General features: G+C 33.1%; 2 pseudogenes; both read right to left on the bottom strand.

Moving 5' to 3' along the window:
* Positions 1–1,570: 1,570 nt before the first annotated feature.
* Positions 1,571–3,397, bottom strand: LOC143571730 (SKP1-like protein 1B pseudogene; annotated as a pseudogene).
* Positions 3,398–8,860: 5,463 nt separating this feature from the next.
* On the bottom strand, positions 8,861–9,523 carry LOC143571717 (SKP1-like protein 1B pseudogene; annotated as a pseudogene).
* Positions 9,524–14,636: the final 5,113 nt, after the last annotated feature.

Here is a 14,636-nt window from a genome sequence, read left to right as displayed (position 1 = left end):
CCTGGTACGCCCGACAATGGACTTCAAAGAGGGTCGTCCATGTAGTTTATTTGGAGGTCTCGACTTCGAGAGTGATTGGGATCATGTGTTTGATATTGTTGATTGTCGTGGCAGGGTGTAGTTTGGTTTCCATGGCAGGGGAAATAAGAGGGAAGGTTAGGGGAAGGAGGAGAAGAGCCTGTGGAAGAGAGGGCCGGCAGAAGATGGTGGTGGGAGAGGATTATAGCTCTGATACCATATAAGAATATGTAATTGTTTGAATAAATCTCTATTGATTCATTCCTCCTTAATTTATAATACAATGTTGACCCTATTATATGGAAACAGAATAATGTAAAGCTAATGACGATCCTAATTGATAGCTATACAATCTTGACAAATATATATGTGATATACATGCTATTAGCTATGATATTTTCTTCCAATCCTAATTTAAAGTCCCTGTTGACATATATATTGCTCAAAGTCCGATCTTGGCAAAATATTGGTAATCGATAGGTAGTTTAATTTAATTTGATTGAGGGTTTGAGATAAACACCAACTCCTTCCTGATATTTTGATTGAGGGTTTGTAAGATCATGTTTGAGATTGGTTTCTAAATAGTTTATTGACTTGTTGGTTGACAAGAATTAGCTTGTAGAAAACATATTTTTAACTCTTTCAAAAATGTAAAATAGAAAAGAGATTTTTTATTGTGAACACATTTTTAATTATTGCTTTTCGAAAAAGTCAATATATATTTTTTTATTTCAAACTCAATTCCAACATGTTTTAAATATGCAAATGTATTATCGGCTATTTTTTAATGACTATTTAGTTTGATTTAGGGTTTAAGCTAAGCACCAATTTAGTGTATCACACTTTTTTTTAAAATCAAGTATAAATGTATAATAGTATGTGTCTTTTAATTAATATTAAGAGTGAATTTTTTTGCTACAACTTAATGTCATTTTTTTTACCTGACCGCTCCGTCACTACCCGTTCTAACCCATCAACAAGTCTTATGTTTTTGCCCCCGCTGATGAATGATTCCTAGATCCACAACAGGGTGTTGTATAAAGTCTCAAATAAGTTCTTTAGCTTTTATTCTTTCATTGAAAGATAAAGAATATAACATCCATGAAGATAATTAAATAAGAGAGATTATATATAAGGAAAGGAGATAAAAGATGAACAATAAAAGATACAAACAAATATTTACAAAATCAAATTGATATTATACTGTCCAGCAATATTTATACATGCCAGCATAATCCGATTGCCCAAGACCTGCTCCATTACAAGCTCTAGAACCAGACGATGATGTTAAACTGTTAAAGAATTTAGGGTTTAGCATCATATATTCCATCTATACCCACTGATGCATCAGAATTTTATTAGTTTGGTTATGATTATTGTTTAATGGATCCACAAAAACTAATAATAATAACCATAACCATTAGTATTCAAACAAAGTAAGAAATTAATCAACATATAAGTACCCAAATTTGCATAAAACCAAATGCTAAAAAAACATAATAATGAGAAAAGATAAATGCATGCTGATAACTAATAATAATAATCTGGATCTTTACTCAAACGCCCATGCATTCTCCTGTCGAAGTGCAGTTTCTTCCTCATGGGTGAAGTCATTCTTGATGTTGAAAATCTGGCGAACCTCTTCAAGAGTCTTGTCCTTGATCATGTCAGCAGCCGTCTGACAGGTCAGGTCGAGTAAGCCTTTGATGTTGAGATAATTTGCAGCCAGAATTAGAGCAAAAAGAGTCGCGTTATCATCTACTTTAACAAACTCCGAATCAAACGATTTGAGTTCGTTTTCGTTTGCTGATGAATCCACATGCTTTTTACAGTACTCGATAACCATGGCCAGGATCTTGCCGGTGACATTAGGGAGTGGGATGCTAGAGCCGGTACAGTCATCTTCGATCATGTGTTTGATTGTTTGTGATTCCAACGCCACCGCTTCTTCAACCTCTAATCGGAAACCCTATTCGATTAAATGTAAATCAAATTATCCTTTTCACTTTGCCCACTTATTGTTTAAATTTGTTGCATTGGGGTTCATTGACTTATTAGTTAACTAGCTTTAGAAACCCGTGTATTACACGAGATAAATTAATGTTTAAATTATAATGAATAATTTAATACAAATAGAAAAAATAATTAAGTCTCTTTATATTATGTTAAAAAAATGTATTACAAATATAATCGTTTTATATCATCAAATATATTAGAATTTTAAATCGAGAATGAGTTGTTTTACCATCGGTATACAATGATGAAACAATGTCATTGGAAACAACATTTAAAACAATAAGACCTTTCGATGTGAAATATGTAGCTAAAGTCTTTCACAAAAATGTTATACATTCCATGCATTGCGACAAAAAAGACATCAGATTTTCCTTTTTGAACAGTTTTCATTTTGTCATTGTAAACACGATGTTGTTCAACTATCACAATAGCCTTATAATAAATATAAAAAATGGAAAATTTGTCTATGATTTTTAAGATTGAATATTTGTAAAAAAATTATAAAAAAAATTATTATAGTTTTCTTAAATATGAAGATGTCTAAAAAAGTTGAATGTTAATGTACTCTTTAAACATAAACTCTTTTATATATACATTTCAGTTTTAAAGAAAATATATTTATGACACGTAATTATTATATTAATATTTTTTTATATTAAGTAATTTAGAAAATATAATTTATGGCATTAATAATTCAATCAATGGAGATTGACTAATCAATACGGTATGTTAAATTTATAATCAATACTATATTTAGAACCAAAATTTGTTTTTTTCAAAAAGTGATTTTGGAGAGAATTTGATAATGAGAATTAACCTAAGAATGCCATGTGTCCAGAATGATTTTCGATAGGTAGATAACTCAAATATTTAAATTATTTTTTGTGTTAAATCAATATTTTATATTAAAAGTTATATATTAGGCCTTAACTTTTATATTTTTTTATATTATGGAGTAAATTACGAAAAATGGACCCTTGAGTTATATATATTTTATTCATTATAAATTTAATAATGTATGAATTTATCATGTTCGTCCTTATTTTTTTAACTTTAATTGATTTGTTTAATCAGTTTTTAAAGGTTGTTATTTCAATCTTTCAAAAAGTTATATTCAAGTCCCCAAATCCCTTGACTTGTTATAACTAATCTTTTTAAATTAACATAACTATATGTCACAGTGTAGTCAATATATACCTTCAATCTTACGAGAACCCTTAGCTATATATGTCTTAACTATACCATCATAATGAAGCTTAATCCTATAAACCTATCTACATCCAACGATATTCACCCGAGGAAGCGCGGGCCAAAGTGTTCAAGTGTGATTAGAGAGGAGGAGATAACTTACGTCGCAGGCCATTGTTGTGCCTGAGGAAAAGTATTGGTTTGAAAGTAGGAGTGGATGAAACATATAGAAGAACATGGATAAGAAAGTGTTTGGGCTGACGAGAGTGATCGTGAGAACAAGTGACCATCGAATGAGAAGGATGTGATGATGAAATACAAGGAGTTAGGGTAGGCTTTTTTAGAAGATTGTCTTATGAAAAACAAAATGTGACGAGAAGTGTATGTGCGAAGACATTGAAAATCATAACATAAGTTTCCTCAATGATTAAGGACATCACCGAAGAAAAATCATGGAATGGATTTAGGAGAGCGTTTATCTGATCGGGTACTCCAAAGGAATCAATAGCAAATACCTTTTAATGTGTGAAAAAGAGTATAATCAAGTCAAGATCAATATACGTACAGTCTCATAGATAGAAAATGATCAACGGTCAAGGAAGGTAATCAGTTATTAAGACAAATGTGGAGTGAACATCAAACAAAAACTTTGGAGGTAGTTTTATATGAAAGAGTAAACCTCAAGTAATGTCACACAAATGTCAAAAAATTTATAATCATCAAAGAATGTGATGAAATAGCAGTAACCAGAACGAGAAATGGTGGAAGATAGTCCCCAAATTTCACAATGAATGAATATTTTATAGATGAAAGGTACTACGAGATAGGATGGTGAAAGACAAATAGACTTGGAAATATTGCACCCATGATAATGATTACTACGTTTATGACAACTTAGAAGAATTGAAAAATGATGAAACCGCACTCGAAAGTATGATCAAGTCGTAAATGCTAAACACTCATTTGAGGCTAATGTAGCATTAGAGAGCGAATAAAGTTGTTGTCTTGGTAAATATGTTATGAATAGTTTGGCATGCTATAGTTTGAATAGACCTACTACAATATGAGAATATTGTAAAACTTGGAGCAATACCAACTTGAAGGACCCGAATGGTTAATACGAAAAGTACAAGGGTGGTACGGAAGATCTCATGGGACGGTTTGGTAGAGATCCAAAGTTCAGGGACTAAGTTGAATAACTTGGTGTCATAGTTATTTTTTATTTATTATTAAATAAATTAGAAGTCTAGTTTAATTATGTTTTATAGTTTGAGTAGGATTAGAATTGTGGGTGTTATATAAACCCATCATAAGTTTCTTTTGTTTAGAGTAGAGAAAAGTAGAGAGAGTAGAAAGTATTTTGTTCTTGTTTCTTATTAATGAAAAGAGTCGCATAAACGTTTTATGCAAAATCGTGTTTGGTGTTCTTGATTCACTTGTCTAAGGTTTAACAAATATAACAAAAAGAGGATGATCAAACACTAATTGAATAATGAGTAACGGATTACGTAGTTGATCTTCATATCACCCTTTTTAATCTTGATATTACCCTTTGCACCTCTCCCTTTACTTAATCTTAATATCCCTCTATATTGTTAGTCATAATGTGATTGTTGCTTAAAAGATCACATAGATTTTAGTACAAAACTTACATGGCAATTGACTAAACCAAATAACTCATTTACAACCCGTCAATTTCTTTACAACTTACCAATACATTTGACATGATTATATAAATGGGTTATACGTGTTATACTTGGATTACAAGAATTTAAATGTGTTTGGATTAGTTATGGTTGATAACTTGATGTTTATAACATGATTAATAATATGGGTCGTGCTTGTGCTTGTGCTTGTGCTTGTGCTTGTGCTTGTGCTTGAGTTCGTCATCTTTTTACCAAAATGAGTTTTTTTTTTCTAAAGTCACATCTTGTCACACCCCGACCAAAGGCGGCGAAACATGCCGAGGTGTAACGATTGCCTATAAGCGCATGACACTATTTAAAGCGACAATATTTAACAAACTCATTTCATTTCACAACATCGAAAATGTCACATAACCAAATATTCATAAGTCAAATACAAAAAAATATAGCAAAATATAGCAAATCAAATATTGTTCATTTTTGCTAATATCCTAACGGTATTTGTGTCATTTTCTTCACCGAACTCCATAATCAACCTAGATGCAAACCTGTAACATTTCATAAAATAAAGTTGTCAACACAAAGGTTGGTGAGAAATTCATAAGCTTAAACAATAGATATATATTATGAAAAGCCATAAAACTAGTATACAAAACCATAAATAATAGCTATAAACTTGGATAAATTGACAATCGCTAATAGAATTACGTTAGCGCCACCTAGCTACAAGGGATTGCCAAGTAGTCTAGGATTTAATAGAATATCGTTAATTGCATTACGTTAACGACATCTTGCTACAAGGGGATGCCAAGTAGTCTAGGATTTATAGATTCCACCAACCGAAAGCGATAACACATAGGCATATAAGCATAGAACACCAAATCGAGCAATTATTCAAGTAAAGTACACAACAACGTTTGTGGTTTAAGACTCAAGTATAAAACATTTGATTTGAATAAGTATGAAATGTCACCCCAAAACAAAAGATAGAAAACGGGGTATGAAGTTACTCACGTTCAAGTATAAAACTTGATCGGTAAAAGATGAATAACCGGATGGATGAAGTTTAACGAGCAAGGCCTAAATGACAATAAAATCTTGGATTTATAATGGTTATTTTGAAGATCTTTAAATAAAATACTTGTTGCACAAAGTAAATAATTAAAGTTCAAGGTTTAAAATGTAACTATTTAAGAATTTATAATAACAATCCTTTAAAAATGTAAGTTTGCTCGAAACCGGGTTAAAGTATCTAACCTTAATATTTACTTAACCAATGTTAAGTAATAAGGTGTGAAAAATGCTAAAATGCAAGTTCTTTTGGGACAAAGATACTAAAACGGGTTTTTAACGAGTGTTCGGGTTGTCGATTCGGGTCTTGACAAATGGTCAAACCCAAAGTCAACTTTCCAACATATTAATTGTTATGAGATAACTCATTAAAATATACTAACACTTAACCAAGTATGTAGATCTATTGTTTAGAACTAACAACGCACGTTAAGCGAGTGTTCGGTTTTGTCGGTCCAAACTATGTGATGAGATCAAGTTGGATCCAACAATTCCAAGTACTTAAGAAAATAATTAAAATCAGTTTGTAAACTATTTTTAAAGAAATATACAAGTCTTGATAGCTAAAAACACACTTGTGTGTCTTAAGCGAGTATAAGTCGGTATAGTTCGGTTTGGTTCGGTCTCCATCTCACAAATAGTTCATAGATGGTTTCTACATGCCCAAATATAATAGAACTTATATATTGGTTTATAAATGAAGAAAACTTAAATTTTACAACTAAAAAGTTAACTACAAGTCTTTTAAGCAAAAGTTTCGGTTTAGTTCGGTTTCCATCTCCCAACGAGTTCATAGATGGATTCCATATGCTTAATATCAAAGAACTTGTAAAAATGATTTTTGAAACTCAAATCTAAACATGTTTAAACAACTATTTTAACAAAACTAGTAAACAAAAGTTCGGTTTCCGGTTTGGACTAGTTTCGGTTAAACCGAGGTTAGTCTTATACAAATCCACACCATGGAACTTGTAAATAAGATGAACAAACTAAAAAAGGTTAGAAGTTAGTCATAAGTAATATGTATAATAAGTTATGTGTGTGTAAATATATATCAAGAACACGAAGTCCTCCATGAAGCCTTGCCTTATGACATTCGAAACTTAACCAACCGGAGTCGGTGAAGTAACAAATAAAGGAAACAAGGGGTGTGTATTATATATATGTTGTACCACCATATTCAAGTGTTAGTAATATTAGATGAACAAGTTAAAATGAAAGACTATAGTTAGTTGACCTTAAGAAATCAAAGTAACAAAATGTTGAAGATGAATACTTGGATTTGAGAGAGATTTTGGAGAAGATGAACAACCAAAATGGTGTATGGAGCCTTGCTTTTATAATGGTAAGAGTATGGTTCATACAAATAGGGTAAAGATGCATGTGATGGTTGAAATGGTCAAACAAGTTTTTGGTAAATGGCAATAATAGTCCCCAAAGTTTGGTTTAAGTCATTTTAAGGAGTTTTAAGGACCAAAAAGAATGTTTTCAAGACCCAACAAGTGTAAAACAATATTGTAATATAAAATCCATCATTTTGATTATATCATAAGCTTTGGTTTACAAAATGGGTCGGTTTACATGATAAACGAATACAAAAACGAATACAAACGAGACCCGAAATTGACGAATGTCACACATCTTCTCACTCCTATTTATATTAGTTAAGAATAATTTATATTCAAGTTTCATGTTTAATTAGAAACATTAATAGTTGTTTTTTCAATGTAGTGTAATGGTAAGAACCCTGGGTTCTTCGATTTAAACCCAGGTTCGATCCCCACATACAATACTTTGAAAGGGTATGTGTGACTCAATGAAGGAAGATCGAGATCCTTGTGTTCTCCAATTCCATCATGAAGGCGTCCGATTTTTTTAACAAGTGGTTCTTCGAGCGGGTGGATGTTCTCCAAAACTGTAGATAACTTTGAGACGTTTAAGGCTCCATACGGCTAGGTTGGGCCTGCTAGCGGTGGAGTTTTGCCATTGGGCAAAATTCTCTGTTTATTAGCCATTAAAAAAAAGAAAAATTAAAGGCTAAATTTAAAAAATAATAAATTTTACATTTCCTATCTAAAAACTTAGATATTAAAAAGAAGTATGAATTTATAAACCATGCATGCTAAGCCAGGCTTCTCTTCTCTATTGGGCAAAAAACAAACACCCGAACCACTATTTCAAATTTTCAATAAACATGGTTGGACCCAAAATTCTGACGTTTAGTGTATTGTTTCATCTAAGAACTCAATGATCCATAATTGGAAAACAAAGGGTCCTAGTGTAAAGTATCAAATAATTTCTAAATCTTTCATCAAAAGATATACATTCAACAATACATTTAAAATTTAAACAAGAGATATTTAAGGAAACAAGATAAAGATGAACAATAAAAGATACAAACAAATATATAGGAAAATCAAATAAATATATTTTCTAGCGCATGCATGGCATAATTCGATTAACCCCCTAGAACCAAACCATGATGTTAAAGAAATCTTAAAATTACATCGTTCTCGGTTGGATGTTGATTATTAATGAATTTAAATACCTATTTTGTCTATACCACTGTATTTGGATCGAGAATATATAGGACATGTTTGGGATTGAGAATATATAGGACATGTTTGGGATTGAGTTTGAAAAGTGTTTACGGCTTTTCAAAAAGCCATTTTGAAGGATTTGGAGCTTTTAGAAAACTGTTTTTTAACCCTTTCAAAAAACTAAAATAAAATTTTTTTGTGATTGTCAAACACCATTTAACTTATTTTTGAAAAAGCCAATAAGTTATTTTCAAACTCAATCCCAAATATGCCCATAGACTGATCATATTATCACCATAATATTTATAGAGGTTATACAAAAAATAAAGTAAGAAAATATATCAATATCAAATCAAACTAATCTCCAAATAAGTACCAAGATTTGCATAAAACCAAAACATCAATGCCAATTAAACATTACAACTAATAACGAATAATAATCAACTAATAATAATAATAATCTTTACTCAAATGCCCATGCATTCTCCCTGAGAACTTCAGCTTCTTCCTCGGGAGTGAAGTCATTAATGATGTTGAAAATCTTGCGAATCTCTTCAGGAGTTTTGCCATTCATCATGTCAGCCACCGATTGACAGGTCAGGTCGAGTAAGCCTTTGATGTCGAGATAGTTTGCAGCCAGAATTAGATCAAAAAGAGTGTCTTGATCTACTTTAACAAATTCTGAATCAAACGCTTTCAGATCCTCTTCGTTGTTGTTCTCCGCTGGTTCGACGTGCTTTTTACAGTACTCGATAACCTTGGACAAGATCTTGCTGGTGACGTTAGGTAGTGGGATGCCGGAACTGGCACAGTCATCTTCGATCATGTGTTTGATTGTTTGTGATTGCAACGCCACCACTTCTTCAACCTCAAATGTTTCTCCGTCCTTTTTTTCGACGACGACATGGTGGTTTGATCTGCCTTTGTTGTTAGACACAAGAAGTTTGTGAATTGTGAATGAGAAAATAGAGAGGGGTAGAAGGGGTTTATATAGGTTGGGATGGCGGTGCTCTATCGGAAATATCGGCTTACTATTCGGTATCCTAATTCAAGTGTAAATCAAATTATTATTTTTAGTTTGACCTTTTATAGTTTTAACTTGTTGCATCGGGGTCCATTGAGTTCATTAGTTAATACCTGAAACATTTAAATAAAAGTTTCGTATTTTTGTATTATATCAACAATGTTCGTCCTTGTTTTAAATTTTAAATGTGTCATAGTGTCATACCTTATGATAGAATGCTCGTTTAATTGATTAGTTAAATCTAGTTTTTAAAGGAATTATTTCACTCTTTCAAAAATATTTTTAGAAATCCTTTACTTATTATAACTTGATGATTTATTTTGTGATAAATACATTTTCTTGAACGGCCAATATATATGTGTCAGTTACCCGAGGTAAACCAATGACAAAAGACGACTTCATACACCCGTGATCACAGACAACACTAGATAGCAAAGTCCACCATCTCGTGTACCGAGGAATCGGATTCAAACTTAAGATGTTGTAGTCTCCTGCAAAAATCTTCACTTCTTCTCCAATGTAAATTAAGCTAAAGCTCATTATTTGTTAGTATTTAATAATATAAGTAACTATATTACATATTAAAAACCAAATGTTGTTTGTAAGTATGAAATACTATAGCCAAAAGTAAAGTTTTTAAGTCTTAGGTAGCCACGTCTCATGGTTAAGTTGCGTGTTTAGATGAAGGAAATAAGTAGAGACAAAAATAGAAAACCACGAGATAGAGAGAATGTAACTGGAAGAAGAGAGTTAGAAAGTGTGACAGTATTCCACGTCGTATGGCAGGCTTCAGGCTCAATCGCCTTGCTGAACAAACTCGTTTTCATAAGCCTCGCAAACCGGCGACAAGGAGTTCCAATCCTAATAGTGGTATCGATTTCATAACCCTAGAAACCGAACACAACGTTGGAGTTCAAAAATTTTGGCTCGATTCACATCCAAATTTCAATTTCCTCAACTTTCCAAACACTTTTCAATCCTTTTATTTTGTATTTATCGCATTAATCTTCTCGTTATTTGAAATTTTGTTGATTCGTATTTTCTGATAACTATTGCTATCCACTATCGTAAACGGTGTAAGTCGTTAGTTACTTTGTTTCTTCTTTATAAGTTTAATTTATATTTCTAATTGTGGTTTTTATGGACTTGATTATGTTTTTTGGTGCTAATAAACCTTAGGCGAGGAGACATGAGTCTTCGATAATCAATTATGTATTATTTACGTATATTTGTGTATGTGTATTATGCATGTATATTTATGTTTGTGTATGTTATTTTTTATTTGTATGTGTGTATTTGTAAATTTATTTGTGTATTTCTATGTTTATCAGTGTATTTGTATGCTTATCAATGTATTTGTATTTGATTATAGGTGTTGGTTCTATATGACAGGTATTGTAGGTGTTGGTTCTATATGACAGGTTTAGCTAGCGTGGACAAACGCTCGAACTTCACTCGTGGACTTTGATAACTTTATAGTATTTGCATCTACAACACTTATGATGTTTTTTTGAACCTTAAAATCGTCATTAACTCCACATATTTGAGTTAGTTCATGATATCCTTTTCATAACACAAGAGTAAGATAATAAGTGTTGCACATCAAGAAGAATGGATGCAAACTTGCTTTAATAGGATGATTGACTTTTCATGTTTAAGTTTAAGTCATGAGACACTGAGACATGTTTGTCATGATAGGTGTGCTGAAAAATATAAACTAAGACAAGACTGGCACGAGAAATGTCGCTAAAATCGAGTTCAAAACAAGATATCATCAAGATAGATATGCTAAAACCAAGCCTCATATAGGTGTGTTAAAACCGAGTCCAATAATTTTCAATTATCGAAATTTTGTTATTTAAATTTAAATTACATTTATGTTATTTTTCATGATTCATATTAAATTTGTAGATTTTGTATTATTTTTCATAATCAATATTAATATCTATAATTTGTATTAAAATTTTAGATCTTGTATTAATTTTCATAATTGGAATTACTTTTATAAAAATATGAAAGATACACTAGTAAAAAAGGATCCTTAAGAGCAACTTAACCCACCATCCTAAAGGTGGGTTAAAAATTTGAACCAAAATTAATTAGCTCCAATTCCAAACCATAAACTTCATTTTTGCCAACACACTAACCATGTGCAATCTTTTAGACTCCTCGTTATTGTAAAGCCCCGAACCCGGTAGCCTTACTTTAGCGTCGGATTTACTCATAAACACAGTTCTTACAAATCAGAGTTCATTAAAACTTTCGCGGAAACGTTTACTTGAAGCATTCGTTACAAAACATTCAATCTCTTCTTTGATATTATAAAACAAATCATTATATTTAAAACATCTTTTCTTCCATCTTAAGATGCCAGCTGTTCAATCCATGCCATGTGCCATCCTCATGCTAGTTCTTTGGTCTGATCACCTGCGTGCATACTAAAAGTCAGCTATGCTGAGTGAGTTCTAGTTAATCGGACGCTATACAATACATACACATACATACATATCCGAAGATACATATCCATACTTAACTAGTTACCCTTCTGTTATACATACATACTTACTACCATACATACATACATATCTACAATCACTAACCTCAGTCTACCGAGAGTACGTTCATAGTCCGCCGTCTATACCTGTACTCAAGGTCGTGAACACGTAAAAGTGTCCGCAGTCCTTACCTATGTTCACCATTCATGGTACGTGCAAGGTCCGCGGTCCTTCCCTATACCATCCCACTTTCACAACACGTACAAGGTCCACAGTCCTTCCCTATGTTGCAACCTAATTCATAGCACGTACGAGGTCCGCAGTCCTCCCCTATGCTACCACAGCACGTATAAGGTCCACAGTCCTTCCCTATGTTGATGCCTATCTATAATAAGTATAAGGTCCGCAGTCCTTAACTACATTGTCGTCTATTATCTGTAACACGTATAAGGCCCACCGTCCCTATCTACGTTTACATCTATCATCTACATTACGTATAAGGCCCGCAATCCTTAACTACGCCATCACCAGCCGAGTCTATGTCCGACGGAAGCTAGAGGGATTTGCCATCCTAACTTACTATGTCGAACGTAGAACTCACATACCATTCGTGTACCTGTATACACATACTTCACATATACAATAATTACATTATAGCATAAGAACACTCTAGGCGTTCTTTACATCCTTCATTTAGCAACCATACCCCTTGTCGTTACGTGCAATATCCGAAGATCGTTCACGCCCCGACAAGTATTCATTTGTAATATTCATACATCTTCGATATATAATATTCGTACCTTTATTTTTAACCTGACAGTACGCGCAATATCCGAAGATCGTTCGCGTACCGACAAGCAATCATTCATATCCATCACATATATCACATAGGGCATACACTTATCACTTAGGATAAATGTATTAACAACATATCGAGTATGCACACAGCCCCGAAAACATAACACATAAATGGGGCTAGAAACCCACCTGAACTCTGCTTCTTCCTCCGATAGTTGTAAATCCCTTCTTTAACTGAGCTCGGCTGACTGTATAAGTTACACGTATCAATACTCGCCTGATCTAATCTGGTGGCCTAGTATTAGCTTACTTTTACTTATCGTTTTAATTTATTTTCTAATCGAACTTGACTTTAGGCGAAGTTAAACCTTAGGCGAACTTGGCTTTAGGCGAAGTTGTCATCAGGCGAACTTAGCTTTAGGCGAAATTGTCATCAGGCGAACTTAGCTTTAGGCGAAGTTGTCATCAGGCGAACTTAGCTTGCAGGCGAAGTTGTCGGCTGCAGCTACTGTTCGTTCTTAAATCCTTCGTTTCTTAACCAAATAACTCGATTTAGGTATCCACGGAATCGTCTGACCAGCGCCTACAAACCCCAACCATCAAATCGACCTAACATCGATGTTTAAAGGGTGCGATTTAGGCATATAGGTTACAGGTTATTTTTATCAATCGATTAACCCATCAAATCATAACCATATTCAGTAAGTTTAGCTTTGTTGGATTCGTTTTTACCATACAAACACAGATCTATCATTTCTATACTAATCCAAACCTAAAAGAACAAGTTCTCGATATAAACGTACCGTAAATGAGTCGAACTACGAACACGAGCTGGTCTTGTTGCTTTGGTTCGTCACGACGATCTAGCACCAACAAGCTCGGGTCCTCGCCTTTGGATCATGGTTCGGGTTGTGTGTGTTTTGGGTGTGTGTAGAGATTAGGATGGATAAATGGATGGAATGGAAAGGATTGGGGTTTAAGGGGGTATTTATACTCCCTCAAGCCCATGGACCGAAGGCCCATATTTCCTTTTGGTCCATATCCAAACCCATCTAATTATCCTACTAAGTCTTCATATTATACTGTTCCACTAACTCGTTTATTTCACCCGAAAAAATAATATATTAAATATTACTTAGAAATTTCGGGATGTTACAGTTATGGGCGGTAAAAGGGGGCAGCGTATGGGGGACACCGCAGAGGGTGGTGGCGGTGTGGTGAAGACGAGCGGTAAAGAAGGGAAATGGTGGGTCATGTGTTTCTCTCTCTCTCTCTCTCTCTCTCTCTCTCTCTCTCTCAGACACACTCTCTCATACACACACACACATATATATATATACTAGGTTAGGCACCCGTGTACAACACGGGTTTAATAAATTTAATTTTATAAGTCCAAAACCATCAAAATATCAATAATAATAAGTCATGATAAATGACAATGATCTATTGTTCAATTGGTTAAAAGCGCCTAATTAAAGACTTCAATTTAGAAAGGAGGATTTTGGATTCAAGCCCAGCTTTAAAAAAAAAATAAAAAAAAATAGGGGACTCAAGTTGGGTAGCGAGTTTTCTAACATATAAAGGTGTGTCTCCTTTTGAGGGTGAAATGAAGACGACCAGCTAGGTCAGTGGCACATTAATGATCCGAATTGACCGTTTAAATAAAAGTGATTATGATAATAAATTTGGTTATTAGATATAAAAGGTACAAATATACCTTACAATTAAATGATATATCTTTTTTACTAATACATTGATGAGTTATTATATAATCGAACACGATATAATGATACAATTAATCATATCATGAGTTTGAAAAAGAAAATGGCGAAATAAATTG

Source organism: Bidens hawaiensis, unplaced genomic scaffold (genome assembly GCF_021521415.1).
Source record: "Bidens hawaiensis isolate Kalapana, Puna unplaced genomic scaffold, B.hawaiensis_p1.1 tig00025555_1, whole genome shotgun sequence".
Lineage (NCBI taxonomy): Eukaryota > Viridiplantae > Streptophyta > Magnoliopsida > Asterales > Asteraceae > Bidens > Bidens hawaiensis.
This window is presented reverse-complemented; position numbering and strand designations above follow the sequence as displayed.